Raw genomic sequence first — 21,735 nt, 5'->3', positions numbered from 1 at the left:
GAAAACAGAAAGAAGAACCAGCAAAGGAAACCATCAACGAAATGAAAATACAACCTACGGAATAGGAGAAGACGTTTGCCAATTTGCCAATGATACATTCAATAAGGGGTTAACATCCAAAATATCTTTATATCTTTATAAAGAACTCGCACAACTTAACATAAAAAAAAAATCCAGTTAAAAACTGGGCAGAGAACCTGAATAGATGTTTCTCCAAAGAGGACATTCAGATGGCCAATAGACATATGAAAAGATGCTTGACATCGCTAATCATCACAGAAATTAAAATTAAAACTACAATGAGATATCACCTCACACCTGTCAGAATGGCGATCGCCAATAAATTTTTTTTAAAAGTGTAAACGAGGATGTGAAGCAAAGGAAACCCTTGCTCACTGTTGATGGGATTACGAATTGATGCAGCCACTATGGAATTTCCTTTAAAAATTACAAGTAGAACTAACTACCTTATGACCCAGCAATTCCACATTTAAAGAAATTCAAAATACTAATTTGAAAAGATATAAACCCCTATGTTCATTGCAGTATTATTTATAATAGCAAAGATATGGAAGCAACCTAAGTGCCTATCAATAGACAATCAGGTAAAGAAATGGCACATTATATACAATGGAATATTACTTAGCCATAAAAAAAATGAAATATTACCATTTATGACAACATGGATGGACCTAGTGGGAATTATGCTAAGTGAAATAAGTCACACAGAGAAAAATAAATACTATATGATTTCACTTACATGTGGAATCTAAAGAACAAAATAAATGAACGAATGAAAAAACAGATTCATGGATATAGAGAATCAACTGATGGTTGCCAGATGGGAGAGGAGTTGGGGGGCCTGGGTGAGAAAGGTGAAGAGATTAAGAAATACAAATTGGTAGTTACAAAATAGTCACAGGAATGTGAAGTATAGCACAGGGAATACAGTCGATAATATCGTTATAACTATGTATGGTGCTAGATGGATACTAGACTTATTAGGGTATTGCTTTGTAAATTATACAAATTCCTTACCACTATGCTATACACCTGAAACTAATATAAAATAGTATTGACTATCAACTGAAATTGAGATTTTTAAAAAACTTTTTAAAGGAATAGCTTAAAGAATTTAAAATATTAAGTTAGATGTATTACTCATAGCATACAAAAAAATAAATGCCAGTTAGATTAAAAAGCTAACCGTAAAAATAGAAAGAAAGAAACTATAAAAGAATTGAAATAAAACTATAAAGTAATCCTTAATATTTGGTGTTGAAAAGATTTTCCTAAAACAAAGCATAAAACCCAGAAGGCGCATAATAAAAGATTAATATATTTAATCTCATAAAATTTTAAAACACTTTGTTGAAAAATGACACTTTAAATATAAAGTTAAATTACAAGCAGCAAATTAAGAGACATTGTAAGAACACATTTAACACACAAAGAATTTATAGCCAGTATACATCAAGATCTTATATAAATCAATAAAAAAAAAAGACACACAACACAATAAAAATTGAACAAATTATGTGAATAGGCAATTCACAGAAGAAAAATACAAATGCCAATAATAGTATGGAAAAATGTACAGGTTCTACTAGTCAACCAGGAGAATGGAAATTAAAACAATAATGAGATATCATTTCACACTCATTATGTTGCCAAAAATTTAAAAGGTTGATAGTAACAAATATTAGCAAGAATATGGGGAAACAGGTGTGTTCAGACACCTGCTCGAAGCAGTGTGAACTTATGCGGTTATTTGGAAGCCATCAGGCATCATCGAACAGTGTTTAAAATGTATATTCCTTTTATCTCTGCAATTTCACTTTCGGAAACCCAAGCCTAAAGAAATACTGGCATAGCGACACAAAGATACACATTTGACAATAGCTGTCACCTAGTGTAGCATAGGAAAACTGTAAGAGGTTGGGTAATTTATACATGTAGCTCAATAGGAAAGAAGCCAGATAAATAATGAAATAATTGACTTGCCTGCATACACTAAAATATCATAGTAGACTTTCATGACCTGAAACAGAAGAATATCCAAGACATATCTTCAAGTAAAAATCAAACTGAAAAGTAATTTGCATATGATACCAGTTAGTATGATACTAGTTAGTTTATACACAACACGCCTACACATGCGCATGTGCGCGTGCGCGCGCACACACACACACACACACACACACACACACACACACAGACACGAAAGAAAGAAGGACATTAGAAGAATAGACATCAAGATATCGACATTGGTAATATGTAGGGAGCAATGATGAGTGATAAACAAAGGAAGGGTAACTTTCAGTTGTGAAAGAAATGTTTTGCCCAAAACCAAGATTGAAGCAAATTCTGTGTACAGCATCTCGAAGGCATGCTGGAGACATTTTCTGAAAGATTTCAGCAAAGGTGGGGTCATGTGCCTCTGAGAGCTGACATCCCAGGGTGAATGGGCTCCTTGTCAGGGATGAAGCCCTGTTATTTGGAACACCCAATTAATAGATCAATTTGTTATCCTCTATTTCTCAGATATATGACTTGATATTTGTGATTAATGAGTCATGTCTGATGATAGTACCAAATAATCCCTCCTCTCAGGAGCAAATTTAAGCCACTACTGAGAGGGATGGGGTTTCTTTATGACCAATTGAGGTCAAACATAGCTAGCAAGCTATGTCTAGCTAGGCAGCATGAGATGGGAAAGAGAAGTCTGCATCTGGCTCAGATGGTAAGTCTCAGGACATTTGGACTAGCTTGCTACATTTGCTATCCGCGCTTGATCCTTCATTAATAAGCAATAAGCCTTGACTCATGTCTGAAAATTTTAATTTACCTTGGTTTGCTCTATACCGTTGAAACAGTATAAAAGAACATATTAACATAATACCCATAAACTTGATAATTATATAAATAAATGTCCCCAAAGTATAGCTTCTTGTTAGATATCTTCTTAATCAGTGGATATCAAACAACTCATGTCAAAGTTTGAAAAACATTTTGATGTTAAAAATAGGCTTTTGCATTCAGAAAGTTATGCTAGACTGGTTCACGTGTTTTTCACTACTCTTCTAATGGATGAAAGGGAGTGAGATGAAAAGAGGATAGTATGAAAATAAATAAATTTTCTGTTGAGGAGCATATACCCCCAAAAAGAGAAGGGTTATCACCAAACAAATTCACCTTGAAAACATAGACACCACACTGTCTTGGGTCCCTGCCACCTCCCTGATTCCATAGGCCTGTAGATCATGTTCCCATCTCATGCACCCAGCACCCTTAACTTCCTCCCTGAGCTGTGCTCTCCTGCCACAACCCCAGGCCAGTTGAAGCCAGTTATTTCACTTCAGTCCTTCTGCATCAGGGTAGCTAAATGTCACCAGAGAAAATCACTCTGAATGAACTGATTCTTTGCACTTTAAATGCATGCCTCCACCAAGATCCAAACAGGATTGGGGCAGGGGAGGGGAGCCCTGTAGAAAATTATTTTCTACACTTTCTCCTCTTTAACCTCCTCCCACCCCCATATTGGCCCATGAGGGCACCTCATTCCTCATGGAGGAATTCAAGCAAACCATCAACAGAAACTTTCTCCCCTTTCTCGTCCCAGACCTACCAGGTGCCCACAGTGGGACCCTCACTCCTGTCTCAATGAAGACATGTCCAGCTTCTCTTAAAGGACATAGTGCCTCAGACTCTATCTTTCCTCACCTTCTCCAGGAATTTGCTCCTCTCCTGCATTTTACAAATTAAGCTCATTTCACTCCTCTGCTTAAATGCTTCTGTGAATTCCCTCCCACTTAGAAGAACATCCAAGTCCTCACTAGGGCTGGCTGGACAGTGGGGTCGTGGCTCACACTGAGATCACCTGCAGCTGAGGCACACTGACTGCTCCATTCTGCAAAGGCCAAGGTCTCTTTGCTTCTTGGCCTAAAGGCTCTTCTTCCCAGAGAAGCACCCAGTGCCAGCAGGAATGACCCAAAAGCATAGAAAAATTAGTGCCCATGGAGAGAGCCCTTAAGTAATGAGAGATCGGTGGGAGCAAATAAATCCCCAGCTCTCATGTCTAAGTAGAATATCACCATGCCCCGTCATTAACGCACATATTGTTGGCCTCTCATCCTTTCCTGACTCAGTTTTCCTGCCTCCTAAATTTGCCTCTTGAAGTCATCTCCCATGTAAACTATCAGCACCCAAGTCCTTGTCATAGGGCCAAACTAGGATGTTCTCTTTACAATTGGAAAAGATCTATTTTCTTATATATTTTCTGTCTCTCCTTGCCAGACTGCAGAGTGGACTAAGGCCTTGTCTGTCTTGTTCATCACTGTATCATCAGTGACTGCACATGCTCAATGCTCAAAAAATAGTGAGTAGATGAATGAACCAGCCAAGACTGCTGCTCACACACACTTCGGCACACTGCCTCTGGACACACACATGCACACACACATGTATAGGCATTCCCCAAGTTCGCAGAACCAAACATTCATCATTCTTTATCTAAGCAGGTACTGAGCTGCAGGAACCAATTCTTGACTTTCATCTAAGTGTTAACAGTTTCCCTGAGGCCTCCCTGTTCAGGGGCTATGTTTCCCACTAGATAAACTCAAGCCTTTAAGAGGAAAAAAGTTAATTGTGATTAACGCTAAAATATGCCCCAATCCCCTGGGCCTTATCTCTTGACTTTTTGGTATTTTAAAGTCTCTTCTCTCAAGAGACTTTGATCAATTTCCCCAAAAGTCTTCAACTTCTGAAATGCTCAGTTCAAAATTGGTGTTCTTGAATTATCTCTACATCCTGAACTCTTGTTTTACTCTGCTTGTATTGGTCATATAAATTTGGTCTCACCGAAAAAAATTCAATCTTAGACCAACTCAGTACCTCCCTTTGCTCCCAGCACTAGGAAGGTTATGGTCACAGCACTCAAAAAGTGTCTGATACATAGGAGATGCCCAATAAATATTCATTTAGTTAATAAAATATATATTCCTTTGTAGTAAAAACACTGGCTGACACATCGCTCTCAGCACTTAAATTCTTATATGCCTAAGTATGGTTTTCTTCTTATTTATTCTGTGTTGGATTCACTGAAATAAATGAATTTGTAAATATATGTTCTTACACCAAATTTTTTAAGATTGGGGCCATTATTTCTTTATGTAGTTTTTGTTCCATTCTGTCCCTATTCCACCGCTGGGACTCCAATATTCATATGTTAGAGATTCTGATATTGCCCCCATCAGTCCCTGAAGCTCTGGTGTGTTTTTCCTCCAATCTTTTTTCTCTCCATTCTTCAGATTTAATTATTTCTATTGATCAATCTTTAAGTTCACTGACTCATCTGTTACCTCTACTGTACTGTTAAGTGCACACGATGAATTTTTTGTTTTAGATATTTTAGATATTTATTTTCTGGTTCTAGAATTTACATTTGGTTCTTTTCTTATAGCTTCTATTTCTCTGATGAGATTTTCCTTCTTTATATTCATTACAAGCATGTTTCCTATGATTGTAATAGTTGCTGTAATGTCTATTTGCTAATTCTAATACCTAGGTCATTTATTGTCTTTTCTCTTGAAAATAGGTCCCACTTTCCAAGTTCTTCTTATGCCAAAGAATTTTGCATTACATTTAAATTTTGTGGATTATGTTTTGGACACTCTGGATTCTTCATATTGCTTTGAAGGGCGTCTTTGTTTAACAGGCATCTAACTTGGTTAGACTCGAACTAAGAACATTATCTCATCTGCAGTGGACATCAGATCAAATTTAATTCAAATTCTTTTGGCCTTAGCTGCAAACTGATTTGAATCTGAACCATGCATTCATGGTTCCAGGATCAACCAGAGACTCGGCCAGAGTTTATTCACAGAATTTGGGGCTCCCCTCTCTGATTTTCTCCTTTCTAGAATCTCCCCCACCCCCACACTTTCCAGCAGCTGTCTTCTGTCTCTGCTTTCCAGTTCTTCAGGCTGGAATGATGGCAGTTTTCTCTGAGTTTTGGCTACACTGTGCTGCAGCATGGCTTCAGTTTCCCTCAGATTAAAAGTCATAAAAATGGAAAACACACCTCATGCCAGGCTCTTCTTCCGAGTTTCAAATACCCCACAAAACTTGCCCACTTTTGTTCACTCCTCAGAGCCTTTAGGTTTTTTATATTTTCTCTAGAGTTTGTAGTTATGAACTAAAGAAAGGTCAGTCTGTTAGGCTCTTATTCCACCATACTGGAAGAGAAAACCAAACAGAATAGACACATTGGCTTTAGAGCAATATTCAACATATCAGTTTGTTTATACACATACTTGCAGTGCAGACTCACATGCCATAAAAACAAGATTTAAAAAAACTGATTGGGAATGAAGTGGTAAAAGCAAATGCATAGAGGAAAGGTATACTGAGAAGCTTCTGCTGAGGCCTGCAGCAACTGAAAGAAATTCTGGAATTTCCTTACAGTCAAGGAAACAAGGGAAATTATATGAATTTCATACACTTCAGAGGCCAGTAATGGGAAACTACAAATTCAATGAGGAATTTGCTTTCCTGGTCCTGAACTCAGTAGAATGACATGTCCTCTTCCGTCAGTGGTAATATTCATGTACACAAAGTGATTCCTGGTATTTACAGATTAAATGAAATAATTCAGGTAAAGACTTTCCCATAGTGCACCTAGAGAGTGATGAAGTATAATGACAATGGTGATGATGATGATTGTGGTGGTGGTGGTAGTGGTAAGATAAATTCTACATTTGTCTTGTGTTCGTAAAGAAGAACCACTTTCACCTAGCAAAAGATTCACCTAGTAATACATCATAACTTAGAATGTCAGATGTCGCTCACTTAAGTGTGAAACTGTCTCCCCAGAACCAGCAAACCCATCCTGGAGGCAGAATGCTATCTGCTTTAGCTTCCCAGCAACTTGGGCACTTCAACAGAGCAAGCACTCAGGAAAGGCCTGGGGAGCAGCACTGGGAAGGGCCTCTGGGATCTTCCATTTAATCTCCATATAAATGCTGGTGCTTTGTTCTGAGGAATTAATCAGAGAGGCAATGATCTGGAGAAGGCCCTTGGGGAAGAACAGAAGCATGATACCCAGTAAACAGCCTTGCAATGGCAGCCAAAGCAGGACCTGAAAAGCCACACACAGCCCCTAAATTCCTAAGCACCAACTCTGCCCCAACCCAGGGGCCACCACAGGGGCCTGTGAGCTCTCATATGGGTCTTCAATGGGTCTTAATGTGAGAGTCATCTGGCTGAGCTGGGCTTCCATCTGGGCCTATGTTTTGAGAAGGGTTAAAGGCAAGGGTTAGTCTGTGTTTGAGGTCAGGGCTTAATTGATGGTTGAAGTTAGGATTTAGTTTGAGGTCATGGGCAGAGGTTAGTATGTGGTAAGGATTAAGTATAGGTACATGACAAGGATTAGGGCTCAGCCTGTGGTTCATTCAGTGGCCAGAGCAAAGACTCAGTTTATACTCCCAGTCAGGGCTTAGCTGAGATCAGAGTCAGAGGAATGAGGGATCTAATTAGAAACTTGGCACCTATGAGTTCCATCAGTCAAGGAAGATGTCAGAACTGTGGGTGCGCACCTCTCAGAACTCCCATGCTGTATCTCCCAGGTGACTGCCATCTAAGGAAACTGCAGCAGAATTACTTAGGGGTGTTTGGTTAAAGTGCAAATGATATAGCCCCACCCAATAACCCACTGAACCCAGGAAGCTGCATTTCAATGAGCTTCCCCAGGGGATGCTAATGCACACTGAACTTTGAAACTCTGCTTTGATCCTCCAAGGTGTTCCTTCCAAGAGCTCACAAAAGCTAAGTTTCTCAGAGGCCAGGACATCTACATGCAGTCCCGGCCCCCTTTCCCACTGAGAACTCCAGACTGTGGCAGGTGCAGCCCTCACAAGCCCATGGAACTGTAGATGTACCACAGAAATCAGCTGTTTCTTCCTTACACAATAGAAATGGTGGTGCCTTGATATATGACTGTGTGCACACCTGGCTGTCTCTGCCCGGTCACCGCAGCAGATCTTACATCATAACAGTAGCAGAGATAATAATGGCAGCAGCTCACAGTGCGTGCTCTGTGCTAGGCACGTAGTAGTACACGAGCTATGTGTATTCCTCATTTAATCCCCCACTACATCTTTGAGTTAAGTATTATCATTGTTTCCATTTCACAGATGAGGAAACTGAGGCCCAGAGAGGCTCAGAAACCTGACCAGAGTCGCTTAATTAAAGAAAGGCAGAGCCAAGACTAAGCCCAGACAGCTTGACTCCTAAGCACACTCCATTACTCATGATGCTCTAGGCCAAATCTAAAAGGTCATAACAGTGTTCCCTAAAAATGTGACTACTTATTAAAATGCACCTTATAATAAGTATTGTCCCTAGTAACTCCAGTTGTTGTTTTCCCTTATTGCTCAATCAAACTCTAAAACTATCTTACCTTTGTAAAGGAGAACTCATGCCTTTTATTCATCTGAATTTCTCAGAGGTGCGAGACAAATCAGACCTTGCATCCAATTTCTGGGTGTGGACAGAGATGTCTGAGCACCTTTTATCATGTGTCTTGGATGGCTGCCAGCATTCCTCTGCCTAGAGAACCCTGCTCTGTGCAGCATGCTTTTTCAGTGACAGGACTGGGGAGGAATACAAACCAGGTGCCTGGGCATCCTTGCTCTCCGCACATGCAGGCCTAGAGAGTCTCCTTGCCTCGCCTGGTATTTTATACCCATCACACACCTCTTGCAGAGACAGCTTCCTAAAGAAAAGTTGCTCTTCTTTTCTCTGAATAACTGAAGACCTTTGGACATAATTGGGATATCCAGGGGTTAATCTTAAAAGCTATGCCACCCAAATGGGTAGCTGAGGTCACCCCTATAAGATTCAAGTGTAGCCAATTGGAATCTGGCTTTCTGCCCTCTGGTAGAGGGTTTCTGGGGAGGGAAGGAAATACCATCGTTTCATTTGTTAAATATGCATGCCAAAGTCAAGTTAATATACACACACACTTAAAAATTCAAGCAATTCAGATGGGCATATGATGAGAAACTCCCCCAGCTCCTCCCCGCCCCACACTTCCACCCCCCAGGCACATTGTAAAGGCTCAAGAAATTCATATTGGTTAAAACTTTAACATTTCTGTTCTCTCAGAACCCAATGGGTAGAGATGAAAGATTTTCCTCACTCACTTCATCCAGCATCTGCTTGTGAAGCGGGTGCTTATTGCTGCGGTAGAGCACAGATGGGACACAGATCAATCAAATATGTTCTCACCTTAAAATAGTCTCTGCCTGGGGGGAGTGTTGAATATTAAAATAGATAATTATAATGCCAGAAAGAAGGAAATAACTGGCAACATAATAATATAAGTCAGCATATTCAAAATCCAAGAAAAAAAATCCCTGGTGGGAGTTGGGGAGTGGGGGGGGAGGGTGGGAGTGGGGTTCTGGACACCTACATTTCATCCAGATCTGGGAGGATTATAGGGGAAGAAATAAGTGAGTTTGTGCGGGTGGGAAATTGCTGGATGTTGAGGACAAGTCTGTGGAGCCTAGAACAGGAAGAGCCAGAAATTTCTTGCCTTCATCCTATAGGCCCTGGAAGCCATATTTCAAGGTACCTCAGTTTCCTCATCTGTTTGATGGTGAAAGAATAATGCTTCTCAAGACTACATATGGGGCACTTAGCACAGTGCTTGGAGAATAGCAAGCTCCATAGATCTCAGATAATAATGACACTTCACCCTCCTTCCATCCCAGGTACCGCAGATATTCCCAACTGCATTCTTTTCCCTCCAAATTTGAGACATGGGATTATCCCATCAAGATCCTTATCTGCATTAAATGAGATGCTGGTGTCTAGGAGGAGCTGGCATTTGAGAACTGTCAGGGCCTATGCTCCAGAGGGACTGTTTTGAAGAGTGCCTTGTTCATACCTGCTCAGGACCCTCACCTGCAGAACATCTGCCTTCCCAGGGACAATTAGTTTGGGGCTTCCAAAAGCAGGGTAACCAGGTGTCCAGTAGTTCTGTCAGTCCCCCTGAAGTAGTATAATCTGCATGTGTGAACATTCGCTTTGCTGAAGCTCGATGCAGACTGGTTGGAAAGATGACTTTTGCAGGGGTCTTGGCTCCGTGGGTTTGCAAACTTTAATCAATGTCTTCTTATCAAGATCTGGTTGGCCTCAAACCAGATCCCCAGATGTGTACTCTGTGAGAGAGAGATTGAATCCTATGGTTCTGACAAGTTGCTAGTCAGATCAGTGTTACTATGACTGACTCATGGCTTTAAGACCTCTCCCAAAAGCTTGTCTAACATCTGCTAGCATGCCTCTAGCAACAGAGTTCTCACCACCACTCCAAGCACCTCATTCATAGGTGAACAGCTCAGATTTAGACGAATCCTTTATGTTGAGCTTAAATCTATCCTCCTTGGGAGGGTTAATGAGACAGTCACTAGCCTCTCCTTGTTAAGCATCTTCTTCCCCCATCCCCACCCCCACTCTTCCTAGAAGCATTAATTCCATTTTCAAATGGTCAGCCCTGGGGAATGAACTTTAAAAGCCTTTAAGCAAGGTAGGTTAATTAAAATCTTTGATCAAAGCCCCATAAACTGCATAAAACTTCTCTCTATTAATTATCCTGGATCGTTTCGCAAGCATTAAAGCCAAAGGAGAGATGATGAGAGGCTGGGAGGTGGCGTGGGAAGTGAGAAACTGAGAAGAGAATATTCAGAAAGTAACAGCCACCAAGATGGAGCCACCATATTGATACCCTTATCAGCTCTTTATGCCAGGGACTACTAGGGAAGCAGAGAAACTTACCCTTGCTTATGTAACAGTGACTCACCCTGCACTTCCTGTGTCAGTTGCTCCACTAGTTACCAGGAGTAGGAGAAGAAAGACCCAGACCCTACCCCCAAGGAGGGGCCAGAGTCTTTTGGGGAGACTGAGTGGATACTTGCAATATGATGTGATGAGTACCACTGAGCACAGTGGGTAGAATAGGGACCACAGGAGCTCCTAACCCAGCCTGAGAATGTCAAGGAATACTCACTTCTCAAGATGGCGACTTTGAGTTGGGACAAGCTGATGGAGACAGTCAGAAGAAAGTCAAGACCAAGTTCCAGGCTGTGTGGAGAGGTCTGGAGGTGAGAATCTGCCTGGTTTGGTAAGAGTGGGATGTAGAGTCCAGGTGGGCAGTGATGAGAGATGACACCAGAGGGATGAGTGTGATTATGAGGACCTGATTGTGAAGCAGGTTGTGCTAAGGACAGTTTCAGAGGGCAATGGCAATAGTCATTTGGGGAAAGTCTAGCTTTTTTGTGGGAGAATAGTCTTGAAAGGGGTGAGCCAGGAGGCAGGAAGTCTAGGTCGTTGAGTTGTCCAGGTAAGAGAAAGTACTGCCCAATCTTAGGTAATGGGTGGATGGCATGAGTGGATGGACTCAAGAGATGTTTGGGACAAGACAGAAGAGTTCAAGTAACAACCAGTCTTCCTGATTAGGTGTCTGGGTCAGTGGTGATGATGCTCACTGAACTGGTGAATATAGCAGAACATGAGGTTGAGGGTTGGGGGAGATTACAATTTTAGTTTTGGACCCTGAGTATGATGAGCCAGTGATCTCATCACATGCCCACTTCTCCCACACAGCCGCTCCTAAATAAACCCTCAATGTCTTCCCATGTGTCTTAGGATAAAGTCCAAAGTTCACAGGAGGGCCTTCAGGCAGTGCTCAACTGGCCCAAGGCTCTCCCTGCAGCCCCATTCTGTGTGCTCTCTTCCTCGCCCTGTGCTTTCCAGTCACAAGGACTTTTGTCTGATCTGCAAGTGTCCAAGTCTTCTCGTATATTCTGTTCCCTATGTCTTTCGTCCTTTCTCCTCGCTCATTCTTCAGGTCTGACTTTCATTATCTCTCTCTCAGGAAAATGTCTCTGCCCCCACCAGAACAAGGACCATGGATGGAGCTGATGAAATGCACAGACTCCATAGCCCTATTCTACCCCATGCCCCCATTCTTGCTCAGCAGCTCATGGAGGAGCCAAGAACATACATTTTCAACAAACATACCAGGTGATTTTAAAACATGTACTTCATGGACCAAGACCTGAGAAGCCTTGCACTGCAATGTGCTGTCTCACCTAGTAGTAAATCTCAGCCATTAAGTAACATGTGATACACCAGAGGGTGGCTGTTGAGGCCTTAACTGCACCCTCCACTCTTCATATTCTCTGTTACAGTATTAACATACATGTCAATTATTAACATAATATTATGTGTCAACTGTCATAATAATCTCTCATGTGAAAAATTCATGCTTTTGTAATCTGATTTAAAAAGTAAATAACAGCATCCTTAGAAAATACTGCTATTTTTTATTGATCTTTATTAATATACAATCCAAACAAAAACAATGTATGTTCCAATCAATTGTGATTTCAAGGGAATATCCTGGCCCTCGCCCCTTCCAACTATCTTGGTCTCCTTAGGTCCCCTGTGTACAGAAATGTTGGCGTGATTATGATAAAATTAACCTGAGCCTTGTGCTCTGGGAAAATAGAATGTTTAAGAACCCTCAACCCCCTAACCCCATGTTCAGGAAACAAACCACCACCCTTTTCCATATGACTTAGATAAGACTTGTAGTTGACTCCCTTGTTTACCTATGACACGGTCACACACAGACCTTCCAAATTATTAGTCTTTGCCTGATAAATGATTAGCCTAATTGTCTGTCTTCCTGAAACTAGTTAGACACAGAGATAAATGCTTCCTGTTCAAATGCCCAACTGAGACTCCCTGACTACAAAAACAATCCTGATTGTTAATATTCCCTGCCTATAGCTTGCAAAAGTCCAAGGTAAAACTGCCCTGGCAACACCCTCTGATCTTCAGATCTGGGGTGTTCTCCTTATTGTGTAAATAAAATCAATCTCCTTACATAGTTGGTTTTGTCTTTGGCAGACACCACCACTGTTATCATCTATATTCTGGGTAGTTGACTGCCAAAGTCAGAATAATGACTGAGGTCAAGGTTACAACATGGCTTCCAACTGGACCATTGGTTATTGCACAGGAGGGGAGGGTTCTGTGTCCAAGGACCAGCAGCTATTCGAGCCCTTCTCTGAGCATGGGCAGTTGAGGAGAGTGTGGTATAGCTGGGAATCGTGGGAGGAAGGGAGTCACTAAACCGAGAAAAGTAGGGGCCAAGGGCCTGGAACCTCTCAAGGCAGGTCCATCTCTCAGCATTCTGCAGCCTGGGTGGGAGCTGTGTGGCCACTCCCTTTGGCAGCCACAGATCAAGGGGAAATCAAAGCTTTCCTGAATCATGACTTTTGTGCCTCAAATCCTTTGTTGCTTCTGAATGTAGGAGACTACAATGTTAAGAGATAATCCAATATATTTAAATTTTTAAGAGTTTACTTGAGCAAAAGTCTATTCAAATTAGGCAGCACCAAACCACAAAATGGTTAGGAGCCATCCACTGACAGGAGCTAAGAGAAAATCTTTTCTAGAAAAGACATTGAACCAAAGCAAGGATATTATTTGACTGGCTATTGCTTAGGCATTTGTCTTATTCTAGAGAGCCTACTTGGTTGTTTGTGATTGGTTGTCCTTAGGTTTTGATCTCTTAGCCATATAGGCTTAGGGTTTTTTTGGTTTGTTTGTTTTTGTTTTTGTTTTTTTTTTTTGCTTACATAAGCTTCCAAGGCATTAGAACCACCTAGTATAATGGCCTCCTTGTTTAATTTAACAGTAGCCACCAATGGAATGTTCTGATGAATGATATTCACTCTTCCATTTCTTTGTCTATGCCTGTGCTGCCTCCTCCACCTCAGATAAGCTTGCTCCCTTCTCTGCAGGTCTTGCCCACACTTCTAGGGCTGATTCAAATGCTCCCTCTTTCAGGAAGCCTTCCTGGCTGTTCCCCCATTGAAATCTAGGGAGTGTTTCTTCTCCAGTACTCAGCTCTCCAGCTGTACTACAATATAGTTTTTACCAACATCATTGGGTCCTGTGAAACAACATTACAGAGTGAGAAACAAGCAGGTCTTGGAATCAAGATGTAGGCTCATATCTCCATTTAACTTCTGGTTACCCCCTGGCCTCCCCCACAAGTTGCTCAATTCCTACTGAGCCTCTATTTCATTGTATAGAAAATGGGGAAAACAATCACTCAGGAACCCCCTGAGGATCTGGTTAGAATATAGATTCAGCTTCAGTGCATCTGATGTTCTGTATTTCTAAAAAGGTCTCAGGTGATGCTGTTGCTACTGGTTCAAGACCACATGAGATGTAATATATTCGATTCCTGTGAGGAATAAAAAATGTATCCTAAAGCATTGGGCTGCATGAGGAGCTCCATAAGTGGTAGGCTTTATTAATACTATTATTATCTCTATTGCCAGTGTCCAACATGTAGTAGGTACTGGAAATAATGGTAGCTAGTATCATTATGTGTTATCCCCACTGCTACCTCACCATTGTCCTTAGGGCAGCGTATTCCTTCATTAAAATGCTTTGCACATAGAAAGCAAGATTATGCAGCTGTGAAACAAAGGAAAAGTAGTTTTGATAAAGCTTTGTTGGGAAAGAGGGAGGGTCTGCTCTGGGGAGATCTTTCTCTCCTAAGTTCTGAGTTTAAATGCAGAAAATCATGGCCAAGGAGGGGTTCCAGCCATTGCCTGCCTAACCCCAACAACCTTGTTCTGTGAGAGGAGTGCCAGTTTCTCCAGAAGTTTCCCTCCTCTGAGGCCAATTACAGATGGAAATGAGCTCTCTGCCTCTGTAAGCTGAGGGTAACAGTTGGCTTCATAACCTTGGAAAGTGCGGAGACAAATAAAGGATTCTTGAGAGATTTATCGGAGACCCCAGGAAGCTATAAAACATTGTCCTAACATATTGATCCTTGACAAGCTCCAGCAATTGAGGAAACCTTTTCTCTAATGCACTAAGGGCAAGTTAATGAGGGCCTGCCCCACCTCCTGCCTCAGAGGCAAAGTCATTCTCCCCTGTCCCTGAAGGAGTCCATCTGCAGAGCCTCAAGCTCAGCTGTCAACCCAGCTGAGAAGGACTCCACATCCAGGTAAGAGCCTCCTCTACCTCCAAGGCCCCCTGAGATGCAGGTGTCAGTCTCAGGTGTTGACAGCCCCTCGTGTCCAGTGGCAGTCTCACAAAGGGATGAGAGGGGGAGCACGAGGCAAGATGCCTTTACCTAGAAGTGACGGAGCAGTAAGTTACTTTAAATTGAAAGTCAATTTGTTTCTGCTAAGTAGAAATGGGAAGCTCAGGAACAAGTTAAGTTTAGTTATAAAAAATGAAGAAAGTTACATTTCTGCACATCTGAGTATAACTATAAATCTTAAACTCAATGGGAGGTCTATTCGGAAAAGAAGGAATATGTATCACCAATGAATAGGAAGAGACATTCAATCTCAGCAGTAATCCAAGAATCAAATCAAAATACCTGTAATACAACATTTAGGTCTCTCAACAGGAGATGTCTTAAAATCTAATACCCATATCGGCAAAAACAAAGAAATCAGCCTCTGCTATATTGATGATGAAATGCATGTCATCTCTTAGAGGAACACCTCTGAAATGACAATTAAAAGAATTATAATTTAAGTACAATAAGTCCTCACTTAATATCATTGATATGTTCTGCAACTTTAAGTGAAACAAATAATGAAACCAATTTTACCATAAGCTAAATGATATAAACAGGAGTTACATTTCTACAGCATTTCATCAATGTTATAATGAAATGACATTGAATGAAATCACATTATTTGAGGACCTAATGTTCCCTTTTGGTGCAATGATTCCAGGAATTTATTCTAAAGAAATAATAGAAGATTACAGAACATTTTGAGAATGGGATTGTTAGAATTTTTTTATGACTCTCAAAAGTTGGTAGACAAAGCCCAGATGTCCAATAATACAGAAGTGGGCAAAAATACACTACATTATGAAATATTTCATGAAATCGTATGACCCATTTAAATAATTTTAGAAATATATTTAGAGACTTAGCGAGATGTTCACAATATAGTGTTAAGTGAGAAAACATTAAAAATAACATGCTTATTGATTCCCAATTATCCTATACATGTATAATGTATTTATATATAATTTATATACATAAAATCATAAAAAGGTCCACCTCCATAATATTAACAATGGTTTTCCTAGGGTAAGGGCATTGTTACTCTGATTGTAATTTCTCCTTTTTTCTTTCTTAACTATATTTTCGAGTTTTTCTACAGTAAACATGCATTATTTGTGATTTTTAAAAGAGACTTCTCATTATACATGGTGGATTCAAACCTCTATGAAACATCAATAAAATTATTTCTTTTGAGTGATAAGCACATAAGTTTCTTTTTTTTTTCAGTGAAAAGATACAATTGCAACAAAATTTTGGAAACCGGAAAGCAGTTGGAGAAGTAGTTGAAAGAGCTATAACTAAGAAATCTGAATTCTCAGTTAGAGTAAGGAAAGTCAAGATGCAACTTGGTTTATATCTAAGACCATCCACCACCAATACCATGTGCTACTAGAAATAGATGTCAAAATTTGACCAAAACAATGACCTTGGTTGAAAGTCTATTTAGGTAGTAGCTAGATTCCAAGATTCTTTCCTCACTCCCATGGAAGACTGAAGGCTTGGCCTCTGAAAGGTCTATTCTCAGGGAAACGAAAAACACAGGGACTGCAGAACACCAGGAACAGTTGAAAGTGGGGGGATTAGTGAAGTTCACATTGTCAACGGTCAACCCACCCCCAACCTTCTTCCCTCCTCAGCTCCCAATATGCCAACCAGGACATGGGAATACCTTCTCTAGGTCATCTGACCATCTCCAAAGGAAAAACTTAAAGATACCAACATGGGGCTTCCCAAAGACCACCGACAGTGAAACCCACAACTGACCAGCTACCCCCATAAGCACAGCTTCCAGTCAGCTTCTAAATATGAGCACAACGAAGACCCCCTTAAGCATCTGAGGAAAACTTTAATGTGAAAACAAAAACTTAGAAATGGAGAGGAACAACGAAGAGGAAGCAGAGACATACAGGTAAAAGAAAACTTTTAAAAAGGTGGAGAAAAGTAACAATCATAGCAAGGAGGAAAGATTGTCATCAAAATAGGAATGGCACAATAAAAATAATAAAGAGCTCTTGAAAACTAAAATTATGCAAAAATGAAACATTCTATAGAAATATAGAAGATACAGTTGAAAGTAGAACAAACGACAAAGAGATGGAAGGAAAGGAGAAAAAAATATGTTGTTAGATGGATACTCCAGGAGGTTCAACATACAAACAATAGGAGGCTCATGGATGTGGTTCCGTAGTGTAGTGGTTAGCACATCTGCTTTACATGCAGAAGGTCCTGGGTTCACGTCCCAGTGGAGCCACGGTCCATGGTCTACGGGCATGCCACCTGGAACAAGCTCAATGTCTGATCTTGGAAGCTAAACAGGGTTGGTGGATGGGAGACCACCTAGGAAGACCAGGTACTGCAGGCATAAATAATGATAATAATAATTGATGATAATAATAATAATAATAAATAGGTCAGAAAAAGAGAAGTGAGAAAACAAAAGCGAGAAAATCATAAAAGGAAAAATTGAATAAAAGTTCTCAAAACTGTAGGACTCAAGTTGAAACTCAAGTTGAAAGGGGCCACCAAGTGCCCAGGATGATGAATGTAAATAACCACATACTAAGACACATGACCTCAAAATATCAGAACACTGGGGGAAAAAGGAGGGTCCCACAAGCTTCTGAATTTCATACACAGGATCAAGAAGCAGAATGGCTTAAAACTTAACAGCAACACTGACAATGAAGCAATGCTGTTAATATCCTGAAGAAAAATGATTTCCAACTAGTAAGTCTTTAACCAGCCAAGCTATCAATTATGTGTTTTCTCATGAAGACACTGGAGGAGTGTTCTAACCAACAAGGGGAGTAAAACAGATAAAAGAGAAGGAGGAGACGGGAATCCTACACCAGAGAGAGGCAGAGGGAATCCCCAGGATGAGGTGACAGAAGGTCCCAGATGACAACCAGCAGCAGGCTGAGAGAATACGGCTCCACATACCCAATATGTCTGAGCACCTTGAGAAGAGATTTAGACAGTTAGCAGAGAGTTTGATGTTGGGGTAGTGATAAGTCCATAGAAAACCAAGAAAATGAAAAACCCAAGATGATCATTAACAGTGTGAAAGGCAAAAGGTTGGACAAGAAAGGAAAAGTAAGCATAGGACATTTCATGATTCCGCTGTACATGTATTTACAGAGGCCTTCTAATGTGAACATTGCAGAGAGATCTCATGCAAATCATTCAATCTGTTAGGAGGAGAGGGAATGAGGCAACAGTGAGTAGGTGACAGAGCTAAATCCTTATCGTCCACAGTAGGAAACCAGTAGATAGTGCCTAAAACTGAATAATCAAGAATTAGCTACAAGCTCCATGTATAAGATAAAAGATAAGTACCAAAATAATGGACTGAGGAGCTAAAAATTGTTGCTTCTGGAGATAAAAGAAAAGGAGGAGGACTGTTTCTAGTAACAAGATTCAAATACCTAATGGAATCTTTAAATTACATATAGATTTGATTTTTTAAAATTTTTAATTGTACATTTTTTAACTTGGGCAAATGCACTAAAGGATTTCTGAAGTCACTTTCAGCTATGACAGTCTGTAACTTGAAGTTATTTTCCAGGAATCATAATAGGGAACCTTCTTGAAGTCAGAGGTCTTTCAGCATCACTTGTCAATTGTGAAATGACTCCTTTATGTCAGCAAATAGATAAGAATCTCATTCCCCATATGTACTCAGTTTGGGTCCATTTTGGCACATGACCACCCCTGAGCTATGTGATTCGATAATAAAGCATAGAACTAATGAGACATGGAGGCAGAACCACTCTCTGCAGACTCACCCCCAATTTCTACCCTAGATGGACCTTTGACCATGGCCAGATAAGGGTGGTTCCTGCCCCTGCAGAGGACTATCCTAGCCTCTCCCCTCTGCATCTTTACAGAGCTGCTGTGTATATTCCAAGATGGCACAGAACAAGCTCAATCAGGCACCAGTCTTGTCTCTACCACCTGTTCACCACTAGCAATGCATTTGTGCCCACTTCACATCCACATGTGTACTGGGGATATAGCTTACTCCCTGCTGGAAAATCACACAGCAACTTCCAGCCAGGGAGCAAGTGGCGCCAGCAGCCATGGATTGGCCACCCAGTGAACACAGCCACAGGGGTTTTCTTCATTGTTGAGTTAGCATTTATCATTCTTAAAATTAACTGATGCCATGCAGCATTAATTCAGGAGAAGAAGCTACAAATTCCAGGCCCTTTGGAAGGCTTGTTTTTTCACAGCGAATTAATGGATCTTAATTTAACATTGCATCAACAAACCAAACTGCTGAAGGAATTCCAAATAGCTGCTTTCTGCACTGGTCCTGGCCCCCAGCTGCCACCATCTGACCACAGCAACCCTACTCATCATGGTGCAAAATATTAGCAGTAAAAGCTAACATTTACTGAGTGCTTACTATGTGTCAAGCACTGTGCTAAGTGCTTTATGTGCATTATTGCATTTAATCACACACACTCAAAAAAAAAAAAAAAAAAAAACCTTGAAGTCAGCACCATTACTATCTTCATTTTACAGAAGAGAAAATCAGCTTAAGATGAAATTGGTTAAGATCACACAGGTAGGAAGTGATAGAGTCCATGAATTGGTGGAAATGCCAAAAAAGTCCTCTTTGAGGGATCCAGGTACCCTCGATTCATTGACCATTTTGTAACCAGGTATTTCTTTTGCTTGCAGACTGTCCTCCAAATTAAGTGAAATGTATCAGCCTTAAATATAACACAGGCTCATGCAACTTGATTATAATGCAGCTATTTGAAGTTGGGAGCAAATGCTCTGCCTGAATATATAAAAGAAATACAATTGAAAGGATTGCTGGGCTTCTTGTGCCTAAACAGCCCTGCCACTCACTTCCTGGCTATTCTCGGGAAGGTCAGAATAGAGTCAGTCCCAGAACCAGTTCTCTGGGGCAACTTTGCTGGCTCCATGGCCTTGTCAAGATCTTCGGGCAAGGTTGCAGTCCTGCCTGGCTAGAGAAGTAGCCCAGCTTGCTCAGTGACCTGCAGGCTGCCAGGAACCCCTCTCTTCTGCCTTTCCCAGGTATCAGTGGGTCTACCATGATGAAGAAGAGACTGAGGCCCTTTACTTGCCACTGGGCTAGTGGATCCTCACCTTGCCTTCTCACTGGACCTAGGCAGTATGGAAGCAAAGCTTGTTAGTCTATTTTCCATGTCAAGACCCATTGTTTGAAGTGAAAAGGACCTGCTCTTAGTTTTAGTTAGGAACTAGAAATTTGGTTTGATAATCAGCTAACACTCCCCAATGCCTGTGTTCTGAGCCTTTGCTAGATACTCCTTCCCTTCCCTGTCCTAGAACCTGATTCTATTATTTAGCCACATATTTCCCTTTTCATGGTGGTGGACTCTTTTTAGGACCCTGGGAACATGGAGATGAATCAGGTATAGCCCTCACCTCAGAACTAATTCACAGGCCAATAGGAGGGCTGCTGACACATACGTCCAACCCCAGGAGAAGTTAGACAGTGGTCGATGTAACAGCTTTGACAAAGTCTTGAGAGAAGGAGACAATGGAGCCCCTGTGGTGAGTCCTGGAAGGTTTCAGAGAAAAACTGATATGGGATCCAGCCATGAAAGATGAGTAGGATATCAGTGAGGCAGAGTGGGAGAGGAAGCACTCCTGTAAAGTGGAACAGGGCAAGAACTGAGGCAGGGAGCACATGGCACCTTCTAGGAAAGAGGGACAAAAAGTTCAAGAGGGCAAGGAAGGGGAATTGTGGGAGATGAAAGTAAGAACAACGCCAGAGGGACAAGTGCCTTGAATGCTCTGCCAAGGACTTGGGGCATTGTTGTCTAGGGAATGGGGAGCCACACATATGTTTGAGTAGGAGAGCGACATTCTCCGATCTTTTTAGAAAGAGCCCACTTGTGTCAATAAGGCAGACAGATTGCAGTGGAAGGGAGTAGATGCAGAAGATCTGTACATCCAAAAACAACCTCAGGCAACATCTTTTTAGTCTCAGGTGGTAGTGACACATTTTGTGATCTCTATTTTCCCCCACAAAGAAGACCCAAAACACTCTCTCATTGTGTGATCGTAGACGGAAAATTCTCTGAGATTTTTTTGGAAACATAGCTCATAACTTAAAAGATAAATTTTCAATTTGTATTTACTGTACTTTTTAAAAACTGACTGGTTCAGGCTCAAATGATCAGTTGAACATACACATGTACCTCTCCTCCCCACCCAATCTCATTAAAATGCCAGAAGAAAAATAACTGTAAAAATAAAGTAAAAGCTACATTGGAAAATAAGAATGAATACCATTGATAAAATAAAAGTTATAACTTTGTACATTAAAAAGTTAAACTATATAAAGAAAAACAAAGCTTTCAGAAAAACAAGGCAACAGAACTACTAGCATAATGGGATACGTTAACATATGTTTCTTATAAATTATCTCATCAAGTATGCAAAAAATACAAAGAATTCAATTATAATAATAATTAGTAAATATGATTCAATAGAATTGTGTGGGACTTCATAACCTACAAATAAAGCATTATATATTTAAAAGACTGACCAGG

This window comes from Rousettus aegyptiacus, unplaced genomic scaffold (genome assembly GCF_014176215.1).
Source record: "Rousettus aegyptiacus isolate mRouAeg1 unplaced genomic scaffold, mRouAeg1.p scaffold_m13_p_6, whole genome shotgun sequence".
Taxonomy (NCBI): domain Eukaryota; kingdom Metazoa; phylum Chordata; class Mammalia; order Chiroptera; family Pteropodidae; genus Rousettus; species Rousettus aegyptiacus.
The sequence above is the reverse complement of the archived record's forward strand: the minus strand, read 5'-3'. Positions refer to the sequence as shown.